This window comes from Aplidium turbinatum, chromosome 2 (genome assembly GCF_918807975.1).
Source record: "Aplidium turbinatum chromosome 2, kaAplTurb1.1, whole genome shotgun sequence".
Taxonomy (NCBI): Eukaryota; Metazoa; Chordata; class Ascidiacea; order Aplousobranchia; family Polyclinidae; genus Aplidium; species Aplidium turbinatum.
In genome coordinates this window covers 40,379,674-40,401,956 of record NC_137473.1, presented here as the reverse complement: position 1 = coordinate 40,401,956, position 22,283 = coordinate 40,379,674, and positions in this window count along the sequence as shown.

The window sequence follows — 22,283 nt, the reverse complement described above, 5'->3', positions numbered from 1 at the left end:
ACATTGGCTTCACGTGCGTCGAGCATAGGGATAAAGGAATTTATTGGTTGTCCATTTCCATTTTTAGCCAAAACTCTGGTGGGCTAAGGTTATCACTATCATGGAGAGCATTGCATGCTTGAGGCAAAGCTCCCTATTCTTCTTGCAAATCATCTAAATCTTCTTTGTTAACAACAGAAGGAAAGTTGATGCTGCCACTCTCAAAATTAAAAAAAACACTAGATTCTCCAAGAAAACCACTAGATTATTTCAAAAACCACTAGGTCTAGTGGAAAACCACTAGGAGTGGCAGCCCTGATGTCAACTACCGATACTGTTTTTTGCAGAGAAGACTACGGTTCTTTAATATAGAACAGTGGTTCTCAACCTTTTTGTCTTGGTGGACCCCTTTTGATGTCTTCGAAGCGGTCGCGGACCCCTAAAAATTTCAATTTGAAATTTTGGTATATCGCGTTTCCTTATGGAATCATATGTTACATAAGTTTCAAAGCAACACACTTAAAAGAATTTGCTGAATTCGCAACGCACTTGACGATTGATGAGATTGACGAAATTATGTTATGACTTATGAGCTATATGTTGGCACACAGGATCAAACATCGGTAAGCTATATGCTCATTTGATGTTTTTCTATAACTTTTATCAAAAGTTAATAAAATACTTGCGACTGTTACAAAGAATTTCTTCCTTTTTTCATTTGGAATCAATATTAATTCGTTATAATCACAGTCACTGCAAAACCGTGAGTGGTGATAAACTGCTGACTAACGTTTGTATTTCTAAATTAATCATTGATCAACAATCTGTTGTCTTAAAAGAATTTAGTTGAACATAGCCAACATAGCCTTATTAAAAGGTTTCAGTAATTTATATGATATTTTAGTTAAGAAACCAAACCTTTGTGCAATGTCCTTTGCAATTTCAAACGACGCACCAGTGCGTTGCGACTTACAGTTTAAGAATCAGTGTAGGCTAATACATAAACAAAGCACAAACAATTTTTAAATTTCTTAATTTATCCGTCATGTTGAAAACTCGGAAACTTTCGCGGACCCCCGGAAATCGCTTCACGGACCCCTTGGGGTCCGCGGACCCCCGGTTGAGAACCACTGATATAGAAGCTTCCAGCAGAATGCGCGTAATAATTGCCTTTATTATGATGCAACGACGTAATAATGACTGTTTACAACGTGGTTGAAACCAGTTGTGTATAGAATTTTCTACTCTGAAAAGCTTGATATACTGTATACAGTATATACTTTAGGTAGGGTTTAAACTTGTCAAGTTTTTAAAAGAATTACAAACTTCGAACTCGAATTTCGAGGCCCCTGGACGTTGAGACCCTAGGCTTCAGCCTGCCTAGCCTATTGGTAAATCCGGCCCTGGCTGTACGTGTACGACGTACGTCTATTTATAGTACATTTCATACTGCATAGAACGCTTAAAAATTTTTCAAAAAATTTTGGGGGGGCAAATGCCCCCAATGCCCCTCCCTGGTTGCAGGCTTGGTTGGCACATACTATCAAACTAGCTATTTAAATAAACATCTTTCGGAAATTGACACTGAAAAGTGTTATTACGATTTTTTAGACAGTGCTTTGTGTATTTTATAAATATGCCAATGCCAAAGATTCGAGTGGATGGGTTTCTTTTATGTTCGGTTTTCTTTCTCCATCCTATTATTATTATTATTATTATGACTGCTCATCCACATCAATATTGGAACTGGCAAATTCAATCCACAACACTTTTCATTAGGCTGTCATTCATTACTAGGGTAGGTGCGGGACCCATGGGACAGGTTTTTTCATTTGTTAATAACGACTCCAATATAAATGCTACGTCTTCCATTTTTTCATAGTTTGTAGATCCAGAGACTTACGAGGTATTATGCAAAAATTATTGAAATGTTATAATTAGTTATTGAGTTATTCGAAATTTTATCAATGTTGTTGGTTGTCCCATGGGTCCCATACCTATGGGACCGATGGGACAGTGTTATGGGACCGATGGGACACATCTATAATTGCACAAAAGAAGTACAAAAAGATGATTGTAAGAACTGAAATTGGTTTATTTACATTAAAAGTGAAAGATCAACATGAAAGGTCAAGTTCTTTTGTTATTGTTCTCAAGCAATTGCAATATCCATGTGTAGATTGTCTATACAGACGAAACATTCTCTGAGAAACGTAGAATGCCGCTTAGGCGTGTTGTTGTAGAAACTGGTTGTGGCAAGGATAATTTTTTTACTATATCTTTTTGAGAAATTGAAGCAACATCCTCATTGTTTGGAAAGACAAAACCGTTTTTGATCTTTCGCGACCTCTCCAAAAAACTTATTTCCCAGTCATTGTCATCGTCTGGACCATTACATATTTTTCCAATAAAATGTTTTGGCTTGCCATTTCGGCCTGTAGCATGAACTTTGGCAATCACAAAATCACCAACATGCACTTCTGAGACTGACTCTTCACAAACCGAATCTGACGAGTCAGTAAACACTTCACTGGAATCATCCTCAGAATCCATGAGCTTCACTTCCTCTTCTTCTGAGCTTGAACCGCTACGATTGGCCAATCCCAGACTTCCCGGAGGTGCTCCACGTAGCATTTCACTTTTAAAATTGACCCTAGGAAAGAGGAAAGCCGGGGGAATATAAGCACCAGTGGCATTAATACAGCAACAAACGGTGACGTTCACACCCCGTTCAGCAGATCGAATTTGGCCAACTTGTCTCATACCAGTTTGGCACAAAACTTGTCTGGAGTTAGGTACAGTATTAACTCCAGTTTCATCCAAATTCCAAATATTAACAGCAGAAATTTTTTTTCGATCAAACAGGGTTTTCAGATTTTCAAAAAACAGTTTTACATTACATGGGTTAAAGGACATCGCTCTTGCTAAACTAGTTGACTCAGTTTTCCTTAAACTGATCCCACCAACTCGTTTACGGAAACCACGGAGCCATCTTCGCCAGCCTTTTCATTATTTTTCCACGACTCTGGAATTTTTTTTTTCTTAACAACTGCAAATTCGTAGGCCAAACGTTTTGCCTGCGATTTGTCAAGACCATAGAATGTCTTGGCCGAATCGATCAAGTACTTTTTCAAAGTTTTTTCTTCCTCTTTGGTGAAAATCTGTAAAACAAGCAATTGAATATTTAATAACAATAACCTGCGGTAATGAATGGTCACAGCATCAATCGTTAAATTGGTAAGCTACAGGCCTATTCTACACGAAAGTACAATTTGTGAAAAAAATTTGCAAAGAACAAGATTAGGCCATTAGTCCATTTATGATGCTCCAACTACCGTACAGCATAAACAAATCTAGAAAATGCAATCTGTATTGTAGTATACTATAGCCTAAAGCTTACTTGAGTTGTGACAACAGACAACTTGGAAACCCTTGCATCTTCTAATGAGGATTTGCAATAACGATGGAGAGTAGATTTGGGTATACCATACAAATTAGCAGCACTTCTTATGGTTAATTTCCCTTCTTTTATATCAGATAAAGCATCATTTAGTGTACTTTCAGAAAACAAACCTCTTTCAGACTTTCTTTTCTTAAATGTAGGCATATTTCTAAAAAATACAAATGAAAAACCTATAAGGGACCGATGGGACAACTTGTCCCATCGGTCCCGCAATCAGCCATTTTGAGAAATATTTTTTGCGGTCCATACTGTTGACATCTGAAACTCCTTAGTAATGCAAACCTTGCTTCTTACATAACTGATTTAAAACAACTTTATTGTCAATCAATGTTATTTCTGATATTTTCTACAGATTTTTTTTAATCGTATAGCTAACATTTACTTTAGGGTCTTAAAATTAATATTTTGCCGCCATTGCTTACACAGTTGAGCAAGATCCTTTTCCTTTCACGTGCGCAACACGAGATACATATCTCGTGTCCAACATTAATATTGCCAAAAATTATTCACTAGGGGGCAAGATATCGCGCTGTCCCTTCGGTCCCCGTGTCCCATCGGTCCCGCACTTCCCCTACATGTGTGCTTCTCTCTGTTTTTGTTTTATTTTTTATTATTTGTTTTTTTTGGGTTTTGTGGCCGTGCTAACTACTGATATATAGCCTACTACATAATTTTTCATTCAGGCACGTTTTAAACCTTTCAAGGTTTTGCCACCTTTTCCCGTTCGTTAACGTGCTATTTATTTTTGGTGCTGGTTAAGCATCGGCCGCCTTGGCCCGTGACGTCATAAAAATATGTGACGTTTTGCAAAAAAACGCAACTACTTTTAGGAAGGGTGCAAAAACGCGTAATAGAAAAAAAAGCGGAATGGCTATTGATTTTTAAATATTTGTAGGGAAAAGTGCCTCCAGCTTTCTCATTTCTGCTTATAGTGCCTCCAGCTTTCTCATTTCTGCTTAGATCGTTGGAAAGCACGATGCTTCATCTACCCGAATGAATTAATTGCCAAGGCGATTCGATCATTGTTCATCATAAGGCGCCCACAGTTTGATGTGATCAGTGAATAGTGCCTCCACCAAATATGCTGTAGCTTTCTCATTTCTGCTCGGATATTAGCAATTTTACTATCGTTGAAAAGCATAATGCCTCATCTACCCGAATGGATTAATTGCCAGTCTAAATTATGCATTATATTTATGTAGCGCTAACTTAAACTTTACCATTTTGTACCAATTCTTAGCAATTCAATTTTTACAATAAAAACACCAAACCAACACAAATTAAAAGAGTATGTCTTGGTTTATTAACCTAATAACTTTTACGTTTATATGTTATCTACAAAACGAGAAATCGTTGTTCAAACGTAACCGCTCGACGAAGCTTTTTTCCAATGCATTTTTCAAGGCGATTCGATCGTGGTTCAGTATAAGCCGCCCACAGTTTGCTGTGATCGGTGAATAGTGTCTCCACCAAGTATGCTGTAGCTTTCTCATTTCTGCTCGGATTCTAACAATTTTACTATCGTTGAAAAGCATAATGCCTCATCTACCCGAATGGATTAATTGCCAGTCTAAATTATGCATTATATTTATGTAGCGCTAACTTAAACTTTACTATTTTGTACCAATTCTTAGCAATTCAATTTTTACAATAAAAACACCAAACCAACACAAATTAAAAGAGTATGTCTTGGTTTATTAACCTAACAACTTTTACGTTTATATGTTATCTACAAAACGAGAAATCGTTGTTCAAACGTAACCGCTCGACGAAGCTTTTTTCCAATGCATTTTTCAAGGCGATTCGATCGTGGTTCAGTATAAGCCGCCCACAGTTTGCTGTGATCGGTGAATAGTGTCTCCACCAAGTATGCTGTAGCTTTCTCATTTCTGCTCGGATTCTAACAATTTTACTATCGTTGGATGGCATTATGCTTCATCTACCCCAATGGTTTAATTGCCAATCTAAAGTAGACATTATATTTATGTAGCGCTAACTTAAACTTTACCATTTTGTACCAATTCTCAGCAATTCATTTTTTATATAAAAATACCAAACCAACACAAATTAAAAGAATATGTCTTGGTTTATTCATATGTTAACTTTCACATTTATATCTAATCCACAAAACGAGCAATCGTTGTTCAAATGTAACCGCTCGACGAAGCTTTTTTCCAATGCATTTTTCAAGGCGATTCGATCGTGGTTCAGTATAAGCCGCCCACAGTTTCATGTGATCGATGAATACTGCCTCCACCAAATATGCTGTAGCTTTCTCATTTCTGCGCGGATTTTAACAATATTCCTATCGTTGGAAAGCATGATGCCCCACCCCGAATGGATTAATTGCTAGTCTAAAGTATGCATTATGTTTATGTAGCGCTAACTTAAACTTTACTATTTTGTACCAATTCTCAGCAATTCATTTTTTACAATAAAAATATCAAACCAACACAAATTAAAAGAGTAAGTCTTGGTTTAATGATATGTTAACTTTCACATTTATATCTAATCCACAAAACGAACAATCGTTGTTCAAACGTAACCGCTCGACGAAGCTTTTTTCCAATGCATTTTTCAAGGCGATTCGATCGTGGTTCAGTATAAGCCGCCCACAGTTTGCTGTGATCAGTGAATACTGCCTCCACCAAATATGCTGTAGCTTTCTCATTTCTGCTCGGATTTTAACAATTTTACTATCGTTGGAAAGCATGATGCCTCACCTACCCGAATGGATTAATTGTCAGTCCAAAGTATGCATTATATTTATGCAGCGCTAACTTAAACTTTACTATTTTGTACCAATTCTCAGCATCTCATTTTTTACAATAAAAGTACCAAACCAACACAAATTAAAAGAGTATGTCTTGCTTCAATCATATGTTAACTTTCACATTTATATCTAATCCACAAAACGAGCAATCGTTGTTCAAACGTAACCGCTCGACGAAGCTTTTTACCAAAACAATGCAAACACAAAGCGATCAATTTCGAGTGTTCATTATAAGCCGCCCACAGTTTGATGTGATCAGTGAATAGTGCCTCCACCAAATATGCTGTAGCTTTCTCATTTCTGCTCGGATTTTAACAATTTTCCTATCGTTGGAAAGCATGATGCCTCATCTACCCGAATGATTTAATTTACAGTCTAAAGTAGGCATTATATTTATGTAGCGCTAACTTAAACTTTACTATTTTGTACCAATTCTTAGCAATTCAATTTTTAAAATAAAAATATCAAACCAACACAAATTGAAAGAGTATGTCTTGGTTTATTAACCTAACAACTTTCACGTTTATATGTTATCTACAAAACGAGCAATCGTTGTTCAAACGTAACCGCTCGACGAAGCTTTTTATCAAAACAATGCAAACACAAAGCGATCAATTTCAAGTGTTCATTATAAGCCGCCCACAGTTTGCTGTGATCGGTGAATAGTGCCTCCACCAAATATGCTGTAGCTTTCTCATTTCTGTTCGGATTCTAACAATTTTCCTATCGTTGGATGACATGATGCTTCATCTACCCGAATGGATTAATTGCCAGTCTAAAGTAGGCATTATATTTATGTAGCGCTAACTTAAACTTTACTATTTTGTACCAATTCTCAGCAATTCATTTTTTACAATAAAAATATCAAACCAACACAAATTAAAAGAGTATGTCTTGCTTCAATCATATGTTAACTTTCACATTTATATCTAATCCACAAAACGAGCAATCGTTGTTCAAACGTAACCGCTCGACGAAGCTTTTTACCAAAACAATGCAAACACAAAGCGATCAATTTCGAGTGTTCATTATAAGCCGCCCACAGTTTGCTGTGATCGGTGAATAGTGCCTCCACCAAATATGCTGTAGCTTTCTCATTTCTGCTCGGATTTTAACAATTTTCCCATCGTTGGAAAGCATGATGCTGCATCTACCCGAATGAATTAATTTCCAGTCTAAAGTATGCATTATATTTATGTAGCGCTAACTTAAACTTTACTATTTTGTACCAATTCTTAGCAATTCAATTTTTTAAATAAAAATACCAAACCAACACAAATTAAAAGAGTATGTCTTGGTTTATTAACCTAACAACTTTCACGTTTATATGTTATCTACAAAACGAGCAATCGTTGTTCAAACGTAACCGCTCGACGAAGCTTTTTACCAAAACAATGCAAACACAAAGCGATCAATTTCAAGTGTTCATTATAAGCCGCCCACAGTTTGCTGTGATCGGTGAATAGTGCCTCCACCAAATATGCTGTAGCTTTCTCATTTCTATTCGGATTCTAACAATTTTCCTATCGTTGGATGACATGATGCTTCATCTACCCGAATGGATTAATTGCCAGTCTAAAGTAGGCATTTTATTTATGTAGCGCTAACTTAAACTTTACTATTTTGTACCAATTCTCAGCAATTCTTTTTTTACAATAAAAATATCAAACCAACACAAATTAAAAGAGCATGTCTTGGTTTATTCATATGTTAACTTTCACATTTATATCTAATCCACAAAACGAGAAATCGTTGTTCAAACGTAACCGCTCGACGAAGCTTTTTTCAAATGCATTTTTCAAGGCGATTCGATCGTGGTTCAGTATAAGCCGCCCACAGTTTGCTGTGATCAGTGAATACTGCCTCCACCAAATATGCTGTAGCTTTCTCATTTCTGCTCGGATTTTAACAATTTTACTATCGTTGGATGGCATTATGCTTCATCTACCCGAATGGTTTAATTGCCAGTCTAAAGTATGCATTATATTTATGTAGCGCTAACTTAAACTTTACTATTTTGTACCAATTCTCAGCAATTCATTTTTTACAATAAAAATACCGAACCAACACAAATGTCTTCTTTTATTCATCTGTTAACTTTCACGTTTATATCTAATCCACAAAAAGAGCAATCGTTATTCAAACGTAACCGCTCGATGAAGCTTTTTTGACAATTTTACTGACGTTGGAAAGCACGATACTGCATCTACCCGAATCAATTGGTTGCATGTCCAAGGTATACAGTATATTTATCTGCTAACTTAAACTTCACTATTATAACATCAATTACTCCGAAAGTGATATGACATTTGGACAACACCATGAACTCCAAACAGACTTAAGCAATGATATCCATAAGCAGATAATAGGCAAAAAGTGTTTACTAATTCCCTTTAATTGAATCTTGCTTGAACATTTTTAATTATTCCAGACATGTTGGATGAATGTGCTTGGTCTTATTGTCATTCGGCGTACCTTCAAACATTTCAAAAAAAAAATAGCAATAACAACCAATCTTAGTTTTGCAAGTGTACATTGAGCAAATTCACTAACACTTTAATCAAAAATCAGTAAATCAAATCAAAAATAATTAATCAAACAGTCAATGTAAAATCTCTAAAACGATTTATTATTCTCTACTTTAAATTAGAAAGTAGCTAATTGAGGACGTACAACTGAAGCCAAAGTAGCGCCTGTCCGCAACCCCTACATTGGGAAAAAAGCAGTGCGCTACTGCTCACCTCTGGCCACGATACGGTTTGCCATTTGAATAATTATCAAACACATCATACCGAAAATTCTATGAATCCTTTACGTTAGGGCATTGTAAGGAGATGTTGCAGTAAAACGAAATATGTGTGACAACTGACAACACTAATGGCCTGTGTTAATGGTACCCAATTAGGTTAGAATTAGGGCCGTGCTAACTGTCCCCTCGTACCCTTCTTAGAAGCTCGCTTGTTTGGAACTACAAATTCTCGTCCAAGGGATTCCTATGGTATATGGCTAGCATTTAAGCGTCTTTAAAAGAAATTGGCAATGCAAACCGCCCAGGACGAAAGCAAAGAGTAGATCAGTAGTTCTCAACCTTTTTGTCTTGGCGAACCTCGTTTGGTGCCTCGCAGTGGTCGCAGACCTCTAAAACATTTTTATCTGAAATTTTGGTATATCGTGTTTCCTAATGGAATCAAATATTTCATAATTTTCGAAGCGACACACAAGAATTTGCTGAAATCGCTATGCAATTATGACAATTGATAACATATGATCTATATTTGGCACACAGGATCAAAAATCAGTGAACTACATGCTAATGCAATGTTTTTCTATGAATTTTATGAAAAATTAATAGAATTTTTGCGACCGTTACCAAAAAATTTCTCTTTTTTTCATTTCAATTAATATTTTGTTGTAATCACAGTCATGGCAAAACTGTGAGTGCTGGTGGACTCAATTTATACGTCGCTCATAAATTGCTGATAAAAAATTTTCTATTTCATTTTTTAATTTCTACGTTAAGCATTTATCAACAATCTGCTGTCTCAAAAGAATTAAGTTGAACACAGCCAACATCGTCTTATTAAAAGATTTAACTCATTTATGTGATTTTTTTAGTCAAGAAACCAAACCTTCTTACGATGTCGTTTGATATTTCAAACGACGCACCAGAACGTCGCGAGGTAGGCTACAGTTTGAGAATCACGGTAATACAAAAATAAAGCACATCGTACTTTTAAATTTCGTAATTTATCGCTTTGTGTTTGCATTGTTTTGGTAAAAAGCTTGGTCGAGCGGTTACGTTTGAACAACGATTTCTCGTTTTGTAGATAACATATAAACGTGAAAGTTGTTAGGTTAATAAACCAAGACATACTCTTTTAATTTGTGTTGGTTTGATATTTTTATTTTAAAAATTGAATTGCTAAGAATTGGTACAAAATAGTAAAGTTTAAGTTAGCGCTACATAAATATAATGCCTACTTTAGACTGTAAATTAAATCATTCGGGTAGATGAGGCATCATGCTTTCCAACGATAGGAAAATTGTTAGAATCCGAGCAGAAATGAGAAAGCTACAGCATATTTGGTGGAGGCACTATTCACTGATCACATCAAACTGTGGGCGGCTTATACTGAACCACGATCGAATCGCCTTGAAAAATGCATTGGAAAAAAGCTTCGTCGAGCGGTTACGTTTGAACAACGATTTCTCGTTTTGTAGATAATATATAAACGTGAAAGTTGTTAGGTGAATAAAGCAAGACATACTCTTTTAATTTGTGTTGGTTTGATATTTTTATTGTAAAAAATGAATTGCTGAGAATTGGTACAAAATAGTAAAGTTTAAGTTAACGCTAGATCAATATAATGCATACTTTAGATTGGCAATTAAACCATTTGGGTAGATGAAGTATAATGCCATCCAACGATAGTAAAATTGTTAAAATCCGAGCAGAAATGAGAAAGCTACAGCATACTTGGTGGAGGCAGTATTCATCGATCACAGCAAACTGTGGGCGGCTTATACTGAACCACGATCGAATCGCCTTGAAAAATGCATTTGAAAAAAGCTTCGTCGAGCGGTTACGTTTGAACAACGATTGCTCGTTTTGTAGATAACATATAAACGTGAAAGTTGTTAGGTGAATAAAGCAAGACATACTCTTTTAATTTGTGTTGGTTTGGTATTTTTATTGTAAAAATTGAATTGCTGAGAGTTGGTACAAAATAGTAAAGTTAAAGTTAGCGCTAGATCAATATAATGCATACTTTAGTCTTGCCACCAATGAATTCGGATGGATGCAGTATCGTGCTTTCCAACGATGGGAAAATTTCTCAAATCCGCGCAGAAATGAGAAAGCTACAGCATATTTGGTGGAGGCACTATTCACCGATCACAGCAAACTGTGGGCGGCTTATGATGAACAATGATCGAATCGCCTTGGCAATTAATTCATTCGGGTAGATGAAGCATCGTGCTTTAAGCAGAAATGACAGCATATTTGGTGGAGGCACTATTCACCGATCACAGCAAACGGGTGGCGGCTGATGATGAACAATGATCGAATCGCCTTGGCAATTAATTCATTCGGGTAGATGAAGCATCGTCCTTTAAGCAGAAATGAGAAAGCTGGAGGCACTATTCACTACAAATATTTAAAAATCAATAGCCTTTCCGCTTTTACTTCTATTCCGCGTTTTTGCACCCTTTCTAAAAGTAGTTGCGTTTTTTTGCATGACGTCACACATTTTTATAACGTCACTGACCAAGGCGGCCGATGCTTAACCAGCACCCACAGCGCTCAAGTCCGCTTTCCCGCAATGCAGGATAAAGATAATAAAACAAAACAAAAACGTGCTGGTAGGTTTATATCGATTTTTGTAGTTAGTATCTTTTTCGTCCCGGACGCGTTAATGACGAAAAATAAAATGATTGATTTTATTGACGTTGTTAACGTTAACCCCTGTGTATTCTGTATTTTTAGACTCGTCCAAAGCGTTTGACAGAGTGAATCACTCTTTGCTGTTCTCAAAGCTGATTGAACGGTCTGTTCCCATATTGTTTGTACGTCTATTGTTATTCTGGTACGCCAATCAATGTATGACAGTAAAGTGGGGAGATCAGTTCTCTCAGCCATTCCATGTGTCTAATGGGGTGAGACAGGGTGGTGTATTAAGTCCATATTTTTTTGCTTTGTACATGAATGATTTGTCGTGTGAGTTGAATAACCTTGCCGTACGATGCTACCGTATGTTAGGAATTCTTGCTTTAATCACATTATTTATGCAGATGATGTATGTTGTTTTGCACCCAGTATTAAGGGCCTGCAAAGAATTATTGATGTGTGCCAGCAGTATGCTATGTTGCATGAGGGTCTGCTACTATTCGGTGAGTCCGATTCGGTGAGTCCGATTCGGTGAGTCTGATTCGGTGAGTTCCTAACCTCTAACCCCTAACCCTAACTCCTAACCCTTAACTCCTAACCCCTAACCCTAAAACGGCAATGATAATTAGGCCACGGTACCCAATAATTAAAAAACAAAATTGAAAAAATCCCCCGTTAAGGGATCGGACTCACCGAATCGGACTCTCCGAATCGGACTCACCGAATCGGACTCACCGAATCGGACTCACCGAATCGGGCCATTCCGGTTGCATGACATTATATTTAATTGTAATAAAACTGTTGGAGTTATGTTTAAAACCAAGTTCTTAAAACTTGATTTCCAACCGTTTGTTTATCTGGGTGATGAATGTATTCGTTTTGAAACGACAGTAAAATACTTGGGCATTGTGATTAACAACATGCTGTCTGATGATGAAGACATGAAAAGACAGCTCCGGTCACTTTACTGCTCTGGCAATATGCTGAGAGCAAGATTCTCCAGGTGTTCTACCAAGTTGTCAAAAACGTACTATTTCGATCCTACTGTATGCCAATGTATGGTTCTCAGCTGTGGTGTAAATATTTTTCTTACAGAATCAATCGTCTACGTGTAGCGTATAATAACAGCTATAGATTTATATTTCATCTTCCGAGACGTATAAGTATAAGCTCTGTGATGGTAACTAACAAATTTACGACGTTTCATGCTCTCCTTCGTAAAAGTATATGAGGCATTCCATTATAATTCAACAAATTTTAGAAAGAAATGTAACCACTAAGTTTCAAAAGGTGTTCGTTTTGATATATTTTGTTGTTTTCAAAATTTGAACTTGGGCAAAAAAAAATTTTGAAAATTGGACAAGTGGTTTTTGAGATATCGCGTTTTGAAATTTTTTGGCTGTCACTAGGTGGCGCTGTTGATGTTCCCAATGTTTTTTGATTTTAGGGTTATATTTGGGGTAGAAAGTTGGTTGAAGTGTCTATTTCACCATTTTTCATAATGCAGAATTCAAAAATGGTCTCAATTTTAGTTTAAAAGCATTAGCTAAGGAGTTATGGGGCATTTAAAAAATTTGGGGACCAAATGCCAACCCTCAAATTGTCATGTGGGTAACGAGATATCCCGAAAAAAATTCTGTTCTTGAAAGTTTCTTGCATATGCTTCATGATAGTATAATATTTTTTTATGAGACTTTTGTCCTTTTTGCACAATGCAACCTTACCGTATATCAAAGATCTATTAATGCAATATTTGAATGATGCTTGCTTATGATGTCACAATAACAAATTACAGATTTCCCCAAAAAACTTGTTTTTATTGTGAAAATTGCCCGGGAAAACAAAATTTGACTGCAATTTTGAAACAAGGGCTGGTTTTCTTGAGCAATTTTCAAAATGAAAAAAGTTTTTTGGGAAAATCTGTAATTTGTTATTGTGACATCATAAGCACGCATCATTCAAATATTGCATTAATAGATCATATATATAACTTCTCATGCAAGTCTTTGATAAAAGGTTGCATTGTGAAAAAAGGACAAAAGTCTCATAAATAAACACTATATGATATTATCATGAAGTATACGCAAGAAACTTTAAAGAACAAAAAAAAAATTTGGGATATCTTGTTACCCACATGGAAATTTGGGGGTTGGCATTTGGCCCCCCAATTTTTTTTAAATGCCACACAACTCCTTAGGTCAGTGGTTCCCAACCTTTTTTATCCAGTGGACCCTTTTTGTCGATATGTAAATTCAAATTCCCCCCCTATAAATTTAGTTTGTTAAAAACTCGTTTACATTAATATTTTATTATAATCTAAGTCTTGGAAAATAAACTACACTTTCACTAGTAATAAGCTTTTTAGCCTGTAGGCCTAATATTCCTTTTCATACTAAAACAATTTAATTAATGAAGAAAGTTGCTGAAAAGTATTTTATTCAAAGAATACATTCAAAAGTTAAGAGTTATTGCATTTAATAGTCTGTGTGAAGCTTATGATTTTTTGTTTCGATAACTCATGAATGCTGGAAGAGTATTGGAAAGAGCACAACGAATATCATTCTCCACGTCTAATCTGTTTCTCTGTTTTGTTTTCATTTGCAAGAGTTGAAAAACCTGATTCGCATAGATAAGTGGGAGCAAATGGAAGGATACTTCTCTGCCACTTTGGAATAGGAATTACACATTAATCGCCCAAATCCAGTGATTGATTTTTCTCAGAATAAGTCTCTTGCAAGAATCCGTTTTGAGTTCTAAAAATTCATCCTGCCATGCATCGGGAAGTTTTTCCATCAACAATGGGAATGAATTTTTTTTAAATCAAGATCATCATCATAAATTTCAGGAAAATATTGAATGAATTCTAGTTCTAATGCTGCTGTGGGATGTTGCAAAATCAATTCTTTTCCAACTCTGGAAGAACTTGTTCTTTGCCGTCAACAACCAGTACCGATGATAATTCTTTAAACATAGTGACATGTTCAATTGTTCATTCTAACTTTTCTCCTTCAATTATCAAGCTTGCTGGTGAAAGCTTCCAAAGCATCTTTAAATGATTCTGAGCGGTACGGTACTGTCATCTGCTCTCGGAAGGGCCACTTAAGCCAGGGTGGTCGAAAGGTAGAGGCCAGACAAAACGTAGTCCTCCCGCGACCAGGACAGCAGAGCCTTCTAGTACCTTAAGACAATCTCCTAATGACAGTGACATAAATCAATTGCTCTCTTCCAACCTGCCTTGAGCCAGAAGGAAGCAGTAGCCTACAGTTTGTGAATTCACGATCACATGGTATCCATATGTCAATGACTCATGGATACAGATAACCCATGTTGATGCGCAATCTGCTTTGAACGGAGATGGCGATTGAATAAACACCATTATATTGGTGTTTTTTCCTTACATTTTCAGATTTAGTTTATTCAATGGACTGAACATATGAACCAAATAAGCAAGGAATCTAATCCATCTGTCATCATTCAGCAATGAAACAAATTCCAATTTTATTTAAAGGATCAAAAAATAATTTAAACTAGTCTTTGAGCTCAAGCACTCGCTTGGTTACGTTTTGTCTAGAAAGCCATCGAGTATTTGAATGAAACACAAGTAGGCCTACGTGATGGTCTGCATCCATGTCAGTGCACTGCACAGTGGCTTGAATAATAATCTGGCGTTAATCTAATAATAATTTCCTCCTTAACGCTCTAGTCTTGGCCAACTTACTAGGCTTAAAACGGTTTACAATCCTAAAACCAAATTCTCCCCTGAAAACTGCAAAATTTCCCCCTAGTGGGGAATTCCCCCCGGTTGGGAACCACTGGCTTAGGTAATTCTTGTAGACTGAAATTGACATCATTTTTGAATTCTGCATCATGAAAAATGGTGGAATAGACACTTCAACCAACTTTCTACCTCAAATATAACCCTAAAATCAAAAAACATTGGGAACATCAACAGCGCCACCTAGTGACAGCCACAAAACTTCAGAACGCGATATCTCGAAAACCACTTGTCCAATTTTCAAAATTTTTTTTTTGCTGAGATGCATTTTTCGCATACTATGACATATGCTTTAGTCATCAAAATTGAAGACTTAGTGGTTATTTGGATTTGTTGAATTATAATGGAATGCCTCATATATCAATTTACTGATCGCTGCTTTAACACATTGAATACGTGGATTCAGCATTTGATGAATTCCGAGTGTTATTATCAACCTGCTTTCTTCCAGCATCGTGCTCTCCAGCCTGAAACTTGTGGTTAATATTTGTGTAGTATTGATAGCTGCTACTCGTTCTCTGTGTGGTGTTGTATTTTGTTTTCTTTATGTGTTTGTATCCTATGGACCAATTCTACTTGTGTCTGAAACAAAATCCAAATAAATAAATATGTATTATTAACAACGTTATTAACGTTATGGAATAATTTGGCTGTTTTTTACCCAGTTTGGCCCTTTTTTCGACATTGTTTGGCTCTTTTTCTCAAAAGCTGTCTGACAACCCTGGTTTTCATTTTCAATTACATTGCAATTTGAATTTGCAATGGCAGTGTAGACGAATATGGTTAGGTCCTGAAACATGATATCATTCGTTTTCAAGGTCATTTTAACTTGGTGTTAACATTTAAACATTTTAACGGGTTTTTTACTGTCAGTTTTAGACAAAAGTAGTGCATAGAAGTTATGGTCGGTAGAGCTCGACTGATATCACTTTTTCAGGCCGATACCGATATTTATGAAATTTTTAGGCCGATACCGATATATATCGGCCGATATATATCAACTACGAAAAATTTGTTACCAACAAAGTTATTAAGCAACAAATCAGTCCAAGAAAGTTTATGCATTGCAGGCCACGAAATATCCTGCGGTCATGACCTCCGGAATGACCTCAAATGTCTGCCGAAGTTGACTCATTGGGCGGTCTTAAATGACCGCCGCAAAATTCTTGACAAAAATAGAGCTAATGCAGCAAAAATATATTTTTAATTTGAATTGTTACAATTGTTTGTTTAACGCAAACAACTACCGAGCTGAAACAATAATAGTACAGGCAATTGCTTTAAAGATCACATTAGAGTGGCGTGGTTAACGAGCTGATGGCAAAAGTAGCCATTTTTACATCGTTTCAACGCCTTGCAATGTTGCCTTGAAATAAAGTTGTCTGAACTTTTCGGCAGGATATGTATTCTAATTTTAACAATGAAGATTATTGCGTTACATTGATCGTTTGTTAAAAAGAAACGTCACAGAGAAGCAAGTCTCAGCTGGGTTCCGCACGTGCTTAGGCGAATGTGGCGACCTTATTCACGCTGATACTGATAGAAATAGAATTTCTAGAGATAGAAATAAACAAAAAATATGTCCGGTTGAGATATTAAATGTCCGCTGAAAGGGCCAGTCTGGTAGGACATGCTTGACCGCCGGAAAAAAGTACAAATTTTGAGGCCTGCATTGGTTGCTGTAATTGATATTTATTCTCTCAATGTTCACACAGCAAAACCGGTCTAAATCATAGCCACGTGCTGTGCCTATTTCTGACACCAGAAACGCATCCAGGCCTCGGAATTCGTTTTTGTTGACGGCAGACAAACGTGTCTGGTCTGAGCAGCTATCTCGGCGGACAAATTAAGTCTCACGGTGGACAAATTAAGTCTCACGGCGGACATACTAGTTTTAGTGTCGATCGTCATGCTTAATCACTTTATCTTGATAATTCTTCACCATTTGAGAACTATAGCTACGGTTTAGAGGGCTTTTTAAAATTTCAGCGAAGTCACTCTGACAGGCTTTCATCGGACCAACGACGTGCGCTTGAAGAGTCAAAGCGCCTTGTAGCTGCTTAATACGCCGCATAACTGATTAACTTCCACCGAACAAGGTCGTGTGGCTTCACAAAGCTCTGGGCACGAAACTTTTACAATGACGCTACTATTTTCTTCTGTGCAAAGTTTCACTAGGCTTTTTTCTTTGGGTTTATTTTTGCATGTCATGTGAGCGAAAGTTAATTTTCCCTGGGCCTTTTCTTTCTTACTGTAATACCAAAACTTGACAAATTTTGCTGCATTTTGCTGTGATAGCCTACTCGTATGATCTAATTTTGTAACGAACCTTGCCTTATCAATATCACTCGGAGATCAAAGCTAGACATTGTGACGTAAGACTTGAAATAAGTCGTGCGTGGTTAGTGTAGAAGTACACCGGTACCCCTATCGATTCTTACTTAGCAAAAAATTCACCTTTGTTACACTGATTCAATGTCATCAATCGTTAAAGCAACGTAAAACTCGAATGTTTTTCTGCTTGAATGGAAGCTAAGGGATACAGTATTAACATTTTCTAGATGCGCGCACTAGAATGGGCGGCAAATTATAGTCTCGCAACAATTGTTCATGCTATGCAAGTACGTTTGAGCAACTTGTGTTTCTTCTAAAGGCGCTGGTTTTGAGTGTGCTTTTGCTGGCCGATGTTTATCGGCGAAAAATAGCCGATACAATATATCGGCTACACCTGATATCGGCCGATACAGATCGGCTGACCAATATATCGGTCGAGCTCTACATAGAAGTAGCGTGTAGGCCTACTACCGTACTCTTGGTCCAAGTAGGGGTACCGCCAATCCACTATATCACTTTTCATAGACTGGCAGCAAGTACAGTAGCGGCGCTGCTCTTTTGGCATATTGTCGCAGTAGCAATAGTGCTCTACTTTTAGAGTACGGTAGTTGATGCCGGGTGCAACTTATTTCGTACCCTGAACAGTGAACACTTCATACCCTGAAAAAATTGGAGCTGGTATACAAGTCCCCCCCCCCCCTTGGCAACTTATGACAAAGAGGAATTGACCAAAACATGTGGATTGAAGTGTGTGAACAGTAAAGCAAAGGTAAAGTAGTTTTACCCTATATGTTTGGTTGAGTCCTGTCTTTGTCATGAGTTACCAAGGGGTGGGGGACTTGTATACCAGCTCCGTCAGAGTTGCCGCAAACATTTCACCTCTCATTGCTAGACTGCAGTTATATTATTACCACTAAACCGAATGAAATTAATTATTAACTTTAATTACATTAGAGTTGATTGCAGTGTAATTTTCTAATGTGAACTGATAGGCTACTCTTTCAGCTTTTTGATCGTTAGCTATCACTGGTCAACAAAAATTTTTTTTTTTGCATGGGCATTGAGAAATGATTTAGGGTAATTTTGGGGTGCTGAATCCGAATCTGAGCTCAGATTTACTCCATCACATCACGTTTTTTTGCAATCTACATGTTGTATATTGATGAATTACGTAAAAGTTGCTCATACACTCACGAGTTTGACACCACACACAGGCCACTAAGCTATGATTTCCAAGCGAAGGAAGTGTTGCAATGACCCTGATATTTTCTGTTATATATATCTGTGGTTGCTTCACTTTACAAACTCAAAGATGTAACATCAAAAGAGTATACCTTGCTTATTTCGGAGTACCACTTGGTGACCAGGACAAAAATTGGGTGCCTCATCAAGTCTGCACAACTTGTGTCTAAACACTGAGGTCCCGGTCTCAAGAAAAAAATGCAAACTCAAATTTGGTGTGCCAATGGTTTGGAGAGAACCGCAAAACCACGTAGATGACTGCTACTTCTGCCTTGTAAACGTCAAGGGATTTCTTAAGAAAAACAAGCATCACTTGCAATACCCCAGCATACCATCTGCTATGCGACCGGTTTCCCACAGTGATGAAATACCCGTACCCATTTTCACCGATCTCCCAGACTCTGATGAGTTGACTTCTTCCACGCCTTCATCCAGTTCTTATGGAGAAGAAGAGGATAAAGCACATGAGGCATGGGATGCTGATTGAATTTCTCTGTATAGCCAGCCAGAATTAAACAATCTTATCCGAGATTTAAATTTGCCAAAGCAATCTGCTAACTGCTGGCTTCCAGGCTACAGGAGAAACATCTTCTCAAAATCAGTACAAGCGTTTCATTTTATCGGGACAGAGAGGCCAAATTGAGAAAGTACTTCCACTCAAACAGTCAACTTGTTCACTGCACAGATGTTGAGGGGCTTCTTCTTTCTATGGGTTTACCTGCATATCATTCAAGTGACTGGAGACATAGCTCGAAAAGAAGCCTAAAATGTGTCTTGCTCCATAATGGGAACAAGTATGGATCCATACCTATAGGACACTCTGTCTCCCTGAAGGAGAACTACGCAAACATCAAGGTTGTGCTAGAAAGATTAAAATACTGCAATCACCAGTGGTTGATCTGCGTGGATCTTAAAATGGTGAATTTCTTATTGGGACAACAAGGAAGTCACACAAAGTATCCTTGCTTTTTATGCTATTGGAATAGTAGAGCCAACGAAGAACATTGGGTAAGAAAAGAATGGCCACCAAGAAATACGATGACACCTGGAGATAAGAATATCATAAACAACCCGCTGGTTGATCGGGAAAAGATCACTCTACCACCATTACACATCAAACTTGACTAATGAAGCAGTTTGTCAAAGCACTTGATCGTTCTGGGGACTGTTTTGGCTACATATGCTCAAAATCTCCTGGCCTTAGCTATGAGAAAAAAAAGAAGGGATATTTGATGGGTCTCAAATTAGAACGTTGCTCAAGGACCAGCACTTCGTGACTACCATGGCCACCATTGAGGCTCGAGCTTGGAATGCATTTGCTAATGTGGTTCATAACTTCCTTGGGAATAAGAAAGCTGACAATTACAGAGAGATGGTGCAGGAGCTTCTCATCAGCCTGCACGAACTTGGGAGTCGGATGAGCATTAAAGTTCACTACTTGCACAGCCACCTGAGCGAGTTTCCAGAGAACCTTGGCGACGTAAGAGAGCGAGCGTTTCCATCAGAACATCAATGTGATGGAAGAGCGTTACCAAGGTCGATGGAACTGCAACATGATGGCAGATTACTGCTGGGGTTTGATGAAAGATGTCCCTGATGCAGTTCATAAGAGATCAGCTACAAAAAGGAAATTTTTTATGTCTTAGCGTGCCTGTGTAGGGTTTACATGGTACACGTTACAACTGCGTTTGTTTGTACCAAGAGATGCTTTGGATTTTTGCAACACTATGCAAATGGTTTTTAGGTGACAGCATTACCTTTTCTTGCATATGTTTAGTTTAAATCTGCAAATTCAATTATGTGAGAAAGACAAATAACTAAGAAAAAATAAGCTTTTCGGTGGTGCCTTACCTGTGATAAGCACAATGCTTCAAATTGTACTTTTTCAAATGTATTGCATTTATTTAGTGTTTGTATACTGCAATCAATAATGATCGAAAAGGGTGTAATCACAAAAATAGTTTTGGAAAAGCATTCTTAAGGGAACAGCTGCCTCCCATGGCAAACATTATTCCATTTCGGCTACAGGTGCTTAAACGCAACATAAATTTTATAACTTAAATCGATAAAAATATCAATTTAAAAAAAGTTTGCATATCTCAAAAACGTTATGTAATGAGCAAAAACTAACACCAGATTCGGATTCAGCGCCCCCAAATTACCTTAAATCCATTGAAAAACTCCATGCAAGAAAAGTTGTGTTAACCAGTGCTATCAGCACCTACAAGTCGCTGTTCAGAGTTTTTGCAAATGTTTCAAAAAGCCGAAGTCGCTGGTCAGAGTTGCCGCAAACATTTCATAATTAACCGAACTTCACTTTCTTCAATGCTAGACTGCAGTTTTATTATTGTGGTTTAGCTTACTCTAACTATGTTTTCCTTCTTTCGCTATTCGAAATTGCGTTGTTTTTTCAATAAAAACCTGAATTGTGGGCTGTATTGCATGATAGCCCTATGAATGACTTTTGCTCATTGTGACGACGTGACATAGTCTATGGCAACAGGAAAGAAGCAAGACAGAGGGGCGCAATTGCATTCGAATTTTCTAGCTGTAGTAGCATTGGTAACACAACGTAGGTTAAAGACAGTGTTTTAAAGCTAAGTTGTAGGGTGTAGGCTACGGTACTTAACAGTTTATCGATTTTTCCTGCATGCGGTATATTTTAAAACTCTTAGGATCATTACCGGTCAATATACAAATCGAATTAAGATTGTAGCCCCTCCATTACAAATGATCACGAGCTGCCACATTGCAATGATCTATTCACTTCCAACTAACATTTTTAGACAAAATTACAAAGAAAAAATCTCTCTTATATTGTGGTGGCCCATACAAATTCAATGATTAATTCAAGAAGAAAATTTTAAAATGTTTGCGGAAACTCCGGACCCAGCGACTTCGGCTTTGTTCTATTTTACCTTTCGATTTTTTCAGGGGACAAAATCGAGGAAAAAGTGTTCAGGGGACAAAATAGATTGCATTTGTCAATGTCCGCCTCTATTGCCGCTGTCTGACTGTAATTCTAAGCTTTTTTCGCTTTTTGCTGATTCGTAATGATGAAAAACTTTTGTTGCCTTGGGGAAGCAGTAAAAATGAAAAAACGTAAGTTGAAAAATGTTCAATCAGACTCTTAGCAAGTGGCTAACAGTCGAACTGAAATTTTATGAATCAAATTGTTTTTGTTTTCAATGCTTGATGCTGTTGAAACCCATTGTGTCACCTGGGAAAGACTGTAACAAAGATCTGTGTGATTTTAATAGTGTGTTTGTAACTCATAGCCTGTTATGATTGTGTTACAGATATTGTCATCTACTATTAATGTGAATATGCT